Raw genomic sequence first — 9,008 nt, 5'->3', positions numbered from 1 at the left:
ATGGCATTCAGAGTGTCAATCTCAAGAACTCCTTTCTTCTGACTAGTCCCATTGTTCACAAGATTTCTTTCAGAAGTGTACATGAATTGGTTATTTGCAACCATTTCAATCAGTTCTTGAGCTTCAGTAGGCGTCTTCTTCAGATGAAGAGATCCTTCAGAAGAGCTATCCAAAGACATCTTGGACAGTTCAGAGAGACCATCATAGAAAATACCCATGATGCTCCATTCAGAAAGCATGTCTGAAGGACATTTTCTGATTAATTGTTTGTATCTTTCCCAAGCTTCATAGAGGGATTCTCCATCCTTCTGTCTGAAGGTTTGGACTTCCACTCTAAGCTTACTCAATTTTTGAGGTGGAAAGAACTTTGCCAAGAAGGCATTGACTAGCTTTTCCCAAGAGTCCAGGCTTTCTTTATGTTGAGAGTCCAACCATGCTCTAGCTCTGTCTCTTACAGCAAAAGGGAATAGCATTAGTCTGTAGACCTCAGGGTCAACCCCATTAGTCTTGACAGTGTCACAGATTTGCAAGAACTCAGCTAAAAACTGATGAGGATCTTCCAATGGAAGTCCATGGAACTTGCAATTCTGTTGCATTAGAGAAACTAATTGAGGCTTAAGCTCAAAGTTGTTTGCTCCAATGGCAGGGATAGAGATGCTTCTCCCATAGAAGTCGGGAGTAGGTGCAGTAAAGTCACCCAGCACCTTCCTTGCATTGTTGGCATTGTTGTTGTTTTCGGCTGCCATTTGTTCTTCTTCTTTGAAGAATTCGTTCAGGTGCTCTAAAGAGAGTTGTGCTTTGGCTTCTCTTAGCTTTCTCTTCAAGGTCCTTTCAGGTTCAGGATCAGCCTCAACAAGAATGCCTTTGTCTTTGCTCCTGCTCATAAGAAAGAGAAGGGAGCAAGAAAATGTGGAATCCTCTATGTCACAGTATAGAGATTCCTTTAGGTGTCAGAGGAAAAGAAGAGTAGAAGACAGAAGTGGAAAATTCGAACTTAACAAAGGAGATGGAGTTCGAATTTTGCATTAAGGGATAGTGTTAGTCCATAAATAGAAGGATGTGAGAAGGAGGGAAGTAATTTTCGAAAATTAAGTGAAAAATTTTGAAAACATTTTTGAAAAACATTACTTAATTTTCGAAAATGAAAAATGGAAAAGGAATCAAGTGATTTTTGAAAAAGATTTTGAAATTAGAAATCAAAAAGAATTGATTGAAAACTATTTTGAAAAAGATGTGGTTAAGAAGATATAATTGGTTTTAAAAAGATGTGATTGAGAAGATATGATTTGAAAAACATTTTAAAAAAAAGATTTGATTTGAAAATTAAAAACTTGACTAACAAGAAAAGATATGATTCAATTATTAAACCTTTCTCAACAGAAAAGGCAACATACTTGAAATGTTGAATCAAATCATTAATTGATAGTAAGTATCTTTAAAAATGGAAAGAAATTGGTTTTGAAAAAGATTTGATTGAAAAATTGATTTGAAAAAGATTTGATTTTGAAAAGATTTTGAAAACGTGAAAAAAATTTGATTTGAAAACAAAATCTTCCCTTCTAGCCATCCTGGCGTTAAACGCCCAGAATGGTGCACATTCTGGCGTTTAACGCCCAAAATGCTACCCTTTTGGGCGTTAAACGCCCAACCAGGTACCCTGGCTGGCGTTTAAACGCCAGTCTGTCCTTCTTCACTGGGCGTTTTGAACGCCCAGCTTTTTCTGTGCAATTCCTCTGCTGTATGTTCTGAATCTTCAATTCTCTGTATTATTGACTTGAGAAGACATAAATTAAAAATATTTTTGGATTTTTAATAATAAGGAAAAATCAAAATGCAACAAGAATCAAATAACAATGCATGCAAGACACCAAACTTAGCAGTTTGTATACTACTGACACTAACAGGATGAAAATGCATATAAGACACACAAAACACTCAAGTCAATAGAATTCAAAGATCAGAGCAAGTAAATCATCAAGAACATCTTGAATATCATTTAGACATATGAATGCATGCAATTGACACCAAACTTATGATGAGACACTAGACTCAAATAAGAAACATACAATATTTTTGGATTTTAAAATTTTGTAAATTTTTTGTGTTTTTTTTTTTCGAAAATTAAGTGGAAAAAGGTATCAAAATTCTTAATGAGAATTCCAGGAATCAGTGCAATGATAGTCTAAGACTCCGGTTCAGGAATTAGACATGGCTTCACAGCCAGCCAAGCTTTCAAAGAAAACTTCGGTCCAAAACACTAGACATGGCCAAAGGCCAGCCAAGCCTTAGCAGATCACTGCTCCAAAAGCAAGATTGATAGAAATCAACAAGCTCTTGTGATGATAAGTTGAAACCTCGGTCCAATGAGATTAGACATGGCTTCTCAGCCAGCCAGACTTCAACAAATCATCATGAAACTCTAGAATTCATCTTCAAGAATTTCGAAAAAAATAAATACCTAATCTAAGCAACAAGATGAACCGTCAGTTGTCCAAACTAGAACAATCCCCGGCAACGGCGCCAAAAACTTGGTGTTGTTGCCGGATCTTGGCACTGATGTTACCAAAAGCTTGCTCAAAACTTGAACAATCCCCGGCAACGGCGCCAAAAACTTGGTGCGCGAAATTGTGAACAATACTTTTTCACAACTCTCATAATCCCCGGTCATGAACCCCAAAAACTTGGTAGCTCAATACCATGGCATTACACAACTTCGCACAACTAACCAGCAAGTGCACTGGGTCGTCCAAGTAATAAACCTTACGCGAGTAAGGGTCGATCCCACGGAGATTGTTAGTATTGAAGCAAGTTATGGTCATCTTGTAAATTTTAGTCAGGAAAACTCAAATGGTAATGGTGATGAACGAAAATAACACAAAGGTAAAGATAGAGATACTTATGTAATTCATTGGTAGGAACTTCAGATAAGCGCATGAAGATGCCTTCCCTTTCGTCTCTCTGCTTTCCTACTGTCTTCATCCAATCCTTCTTACTCCTTTCCATGGCAAGCTTAAGGAAGGGTTTCACCGTTTTCAGTGGCTACCTCCCATCCTCTCAGTGAAAGCGATTGCATATGCTCTGTCACAGCATAGCGGAATTCATCTGTCGGTTCTCAATCAGGCCGGAATAGAATCCAGTGATTCTTTTGCGTCTGTCACTAACGCCCCGCCTTCAGGAGTTTGAAGCACGTCATAGTCATTCAGTCATTGAATCCTACTCAGAATACCACAGACAAGGTTAGACCTTCCGGATTCTCTTGAATGCTGCCATCAGTTCTCGCCTATACCACGAAGATTCCGGTTAAAGAACCCAAGAGATATTCACTGGAGCCTTAGTTGCTTGTAGAACAAAAGTGGTTGTCAGTCACCTTGTTCATGGGTGAGAATGATGATGAGTGTCACGGATCATCACATTCATCAAGTTGAAGAACAAGTGATATCTTAGAACAAGAACAAGCGGAATTGAATGGAAGAACAATAGTAATTGCATTAATACTCGAGGTACAGCAGAGCTCCACACCTTAATCTATGGTGTGTAGAAACTCCACCGTTGAAAATACATAAGCATAAGGTCTAGGCATGGCCGAATGGCCAGCCTCCCAATGATCTAAGAACTAAAATGTCCAAAGATGATCTAAAGATCTCAAGTGATCAAAAGATTTTCTATACAATAGCAAAAGGTCCTACTTATAGAAAACTAGTAGCCTAAGGTGTACAGAAATGAGTAAATGACATAAAAATCCACTTCCGGGCCCACTTGGTGTGTGTTTGGGCTGAGCAATGAAGCATTTTTCGTGCAGAGACTCCTCTTGGAGTTAAACGCCAGCTTTAGTGCCAGTTTGGGCGTTTAACTCCCATTTGGGTGCCAGTTCCAGCGTTTAACGCTGGGATTTCTGAGGGTGACTTTGAACGCCGGTTTGGGCCATCAAATCTTGGGAAAAGTATGGACTATCATATATTGCTGGAAAGCCCAGGATGTCTACTTTCTAACGCCGTTGAGAGCGCGCCAATTGGGCTTCTGTAGCTCCAGAAAATCCACTTCGAGTGCAGGGAGGTCAGAATCCAACAGCATCTGCAGTCCTTTTCAGTCTCTGAATCAGATTTTTGCTCAGGTCCCTCAATTTCAGCCAGAAAATACCTGAAATCACAGAAAAACACACAAACTCATAGTAAAGTCCAGAAAAGTGAATTTTAACTAAAAACTAATAAAAATATACTAAAAACTAACTAGATCATACTAAAAACATACTAAAAACAATGCCAAAAAGTATACAAATTATCCGCTCATCAGCTGCATATTTTATATGAGGGACTCTCGTATGAATCAAAAAAGGTAGTAGACCACTCATCCAGAGGATTTTTGAACAAGAAGAAGACCATTGAATAAGCCATAGATGTCATTGAGACTGTAGTTGAGAATGACTACTTCTATGCTTTTGAGAGGAGCAATACTCGAGGTGTAATAGAACTGAACCATGTTGATGCACTACTAGCTCAGAACAAGATGATTGCCAAGCAACTAGCTGACTTTACAAAGCAAATGGAGAAGAACCAAGTTGTAGCAGTCACCACACAATCATTAACCCAAGAAGGAGTAAACATAGAGGAAGGAGGTGAATGGGAGTAAGCCAACTATGTTGGTAATTCACCAAGGCAAAATCATGATCCATACTCCAAAACATACAATCTAGGATGGAAGAACCACCCCAACTTTGGGTGGAGAAATCAACAAGACCAAGACCAAGATCAGAGACGTCAGAATCACAATCTTAACAACCATGCTGTCCACCAACATTCATTACAAAGATCATATCAACAACCACCTAACCACACTCCTCAACACCCATATCAAAACAAGCATGATCATCCTCACTCTTATAACCCAAACCCACCATCATACTCTGAGGATAGACTCTCTAGAATTGAAACCTTACTTGAAGGTCTATGCAAGGAAGTCAAAGATAGTAAGGCATTCCAAGAGGAAGTGAGATCTAATATGCAAAATCAAAATGCGGCCATCAAGAAACTCGAAGCACAAATTGGCTACTTGTTCAAGCAAATCCCTAGCCAAACCAATTGCTGTAACATTAATCCAAACCCAAGGGAGGAATGCCAAGCCATCACCCTCAGAAGTGGAAAGGAATTGAAGGAGACTTCCAAGACACCATCAGCGGAGAATTCGGACGAAAGGGAAATAGAACAAAAAGAAGATCAAGTCATCCCTCCTAATACACATCGAGAAGAAGAGGTGCTGAGGTCATATCCTCCAAAAGCCCCATATCCTCAGCAATTGAAGAAGAAGGGAGATGATAGCCAATTTTCAAGATTCTTGGAAATCTTCAAAAGGTTACAAATCAACATACCCTTTGCAGAAGTAATAGAGCAAATGCCGCGTTATGCTAAGTTTTTGAAGGAGTTAATGACTAAAAAGAGAAGCTGGAGAAACAACGAGACAGTGGTGTTAACCGAAGAATGTAGTGCCATTATTCAACACAAATTATAGGGGAGATCACAGTGGAGAAGGCCCTGTGTGATCTAGGAGCAAGCATAAATCTGATGTCTTCGACAATGATGAAAAGAATGAAGATTAAGGAAGCCAAACCGACTAGGATGGCCCTACAATTGGCAGACCGATCATTCAAATTTCCCCAGGGAATAGTGGAGAATTTGTAGGTAAAGGTGGGAGACTTTATTTTTCCAGCAGACTTTGTAGTGCTAGACATGGAGGAGGAAGCTAAAGCATCCATCATTTTGGGAAGGCCATTCTTAGCCACTGTCGGAGCCATTATTGACGTCCAAAAGGGTGAACTTACTATTAGATTGCATGATGAGAAGATGATATTCAATGTGTTCAAGGCCATGAGTTACCCACAAGACTCATTAGGAGAGTGTATGAGGTTGCATTCAATGGAAGCTATATTACAAGAAACTTTGGAGGAGGAAGAAATTGAGGAGCTAACAGAAGAAGATGAATCAACATTGAGTGAAGAGGTAGCAACAGCTGAGGTTCATGACCAGGAGACACTAGAAGGAAAGAATGAAGGGAAAGAAGCACCCAAACTTGAACTGAAGGAATTACCACCCACCCTTAAATATGCATACCTGGGAAAAAACAAAAGCTTTCCAATAATCATAAACTCAGCTCTCAGCCAAGAACAAGAGGAGGAATTACTCTAAGTGTTGCAAAAGCATAAGGATGCCATTGGGTGGACTCTGGCTGACTTGAAGGGGATTCGTTCAGCCATATGCATGCACAAGATACTGCTGGAAGATGATTCTAAACCTTCTATTCAACCCCAAAGGAGATTAAATTCAGCCATGAAAGAGGTAGTGCAGAAGGAAGTCATGAAGCTGTGGCAAGCAGGGGTAATCTACCCAATCTCTAACAGTCCATGGGTAAGTCCCGTTCAAGTAGTTCCGAAGAAAGGAAGAATCACAGTAGTGCCTAACGAAAGGAATCAGCTCATACCTACAAGAACTGTCATGGGATGGAGAATGTGCATTGACTATAGAAAACTCAACGCATCCACACGAAAAAATCACTTCCCACTCCCCTTTATGGATCAGATGCTGGAAAGACTTGCAGGACATGCTTACTACTACTTTTTAGATGGTTATTCAGGATATAACCAAATAGTGGTTGATCCAAGAGATCAGGAAAAAACATAATCTACTTGTCCATATGGAGTGTTTGCTTACAGGCGCATGCCATTTGGGCTATGCAATGCGCCTGCAACCTTTCAGCGCTGCATGCTTTCTATTTTCTCAGATATGGTAGAAAAGTTCATATAAGTCTTCATGGATGACTTTTCAGTGTTTGGGGATTCATTCCCTGATTGCCTGAATAACTTCTGCTTAGTATTAAAACGATGCCAAAAAACCAACTTGGTCCTGAACTGGGAAAAATGTCACTTCATGGTGACAGAAGGAATAGTTCTCAGTCATAAGGTTTCTAAACAAGGCATTGAGGTGGACAGAGCTAAAGTGAAACTAATTGAAAAACTACCTCTACATAGTGATGTCAAGGCAATTAGAAGCTTTCTTGGACATGCTGGCTTTTACAGAAGATTTATAAAAGACATTTCAAAAATAGCCAAGCTCCTGAGTAATCTTCTTGTGTCAGACACCCATTTGTATTTGTCCAGGGACGCATGCTAGCATTTGAAAATTTGAAAAAGAAACTATCCTCAGCCCCTATCATTGCCCCACCTGATTGGAACCTGCCATTTGAGCTGATGTGTGACGCATCAGACTTTGCAGTGGGAGCAGTGTTAGGGCAGAGGAAAGATAAATTGGTGCATGTCATATACTATGCCAGCAAAGTCCTTAATGACACCCAAAAGAATTACACCACCACTAAAAAGGAATTGTTGGCAATGGTTTTTGCATTTGACAAGTTTAGATCATACCTTATTGGATCTAAAGTAATTGTTTTCACTGATCACACAGCACTTAAGTATCTGTTTGCTAAGTAGGATTCAAAACCAAGATTGATAAGGTGGATTTTGTTGTTGCAGGAATTTAATCTTGAAATCAGAGACAAGAAGGGAGTGGAGAACAAAGTGGCAGATCATCTGTCTAGAATTCCTTGTGAGAAAAGCAGCACACACGAAGAAAGTGTAAATGAGTTCTTTCCAGATGAACAATTAATGCTGGTTTACAAAGCACCCTGGTTTGCAGACATTGCAAATTTCAAGGCAACTGGAGATCTACCCCCAGGAATCAACAGACACCAAAGAAGAAAACTCATTAATAATGCTAAGTATTTTGTGTGGGATGAGTGATGAGCGGATAATTTATACGCTTTTTGGCATTGTTTTCATATAGTTTTTAGTAAGTTTGAGCTACTTTTAGGGATGTTTTCATTAGTTTTTATGTTAAATTCACATTTCTGGACTTTACTATGAATTTGTGTGTTTTTCTGTGATTTCAGGTAAATTCTGACTGAAATTGAGGGATTTGAGCAAAACTCTGAAGAAGGCTAACAAAAGGACTGCTGATGCTGTTGGATTCTGACCTCCCTGCACTCGAAATGGATTTTCTGGAGCTACAGAACTCCAATTGGCGCGCTCTCAACGGCGTTGGAAAGTAGAGATCCAGAGCTTTCCAGCAATATATAATAGTCCATACTTTATTCGAAGAATGACGACGTAACTTGGCGTTGAACGCCAAGTACACGCTGCTGTCTGGAGTTAAACGCCAGAAAAACGTCATGATCCGGAGTTGAACGCCCAAAACACGTCATAACCTGGAGTTTGACGCCAAGAAATGCCTCTACACGTGGATTGATCAAGCTCAGCCCAAGCACACACCAAGTGGGCCCCGGAAGTGGATTTATGCATCAATTACTTACTCATGTAAACCCTAGTAGCTAGTCTAGTATATATAGGACATTTATCTATTGTATTAGACATCTTTGATCTCAGTTTTGTTTTATTCTTCATCTTAGGGGATCATTGATCATGTTAGAGAGGGCTGGCCATTCGGCCATGCCTGAACTCTTTGCTTATGTATTTTCAACGGTGGAGTTTCTGCACACCATAGATTAAGGGTGTGGAGCTCTGCTGTACCTCAAGTATTAATGAAATTCTATCTTCTTTTATTCAAATCTCTTTTATTCTTATTCCAAGATATTCATTCGTACCCAAGAACATGATGAATGTTATGAGTCAAATTACCCTCATTATCATTCTCACTTATGAATGCACGTGATTGACAACCATGTCCGTTCTACATGCAACAGAGCTTGAATGCGTATCTCTTAGATTCCCCAACAGAATCTTCGTGGTATAAGTTAGATAGTTGGCGGCATTCATCTGGATCCGGAAAGTCCAACCTTGTCTGTGGTGTTCCGAGTAGGATCCTGGGAGTCCGGAAAGTCCAACCTTGTCTGTGGTGTTTCGAGTAGGATTCCGATCATGAGTGACCGTGACGTGCTTCAAACTTTAACCTGCTGGGCGTTGGTGACAGACGCAAAAGAGGGATTCTATTCCAGTAGGAGCGGGAACC

The 9,008-nt window shown here is 39.9% G+C and overlaps 1 non-coding gene across 1 annotated transcript; it reads left to right on the top strand.

Moving 5' to 3' along the window:
* The first annotated feature begins 233 nt into the window (after positions 1-233).
* Positions 234-341, top strand: LOC112719402 (small nucleolar RNA R71). The gene has a single exon (XR_003161704.1). It is a non-coding gene; the product is annotated as a small nucleolar RNA R71 (small nucleolar RNA).
* The last annotated feature ends 8,667 nt before the right edge of the window (positions 342-9,008 follow it).

Source organism: Arachis hypogaea, chromosome 10 (genome assembly GCF_003086295.3).
Source record: "Arachis hypogaea cultivar Tifrunner chromosome 10, arahy.Tifrunner.gnm2.J5K5, whole genome shotgun sequence".
NCBI classification, from domain to species: domain Eukaryota; kingdom Viridiplantae; phylum Streptophyta; class Magnoliopsida; order Fabales; family Fabaceae; genus Arachis; species Arachis hypogaea.
The sequence above is the reverse complement of the archived record's forward strand: the minus strand, read 5'-3'. Positions and strand labels throughout refer to the sequence as shown.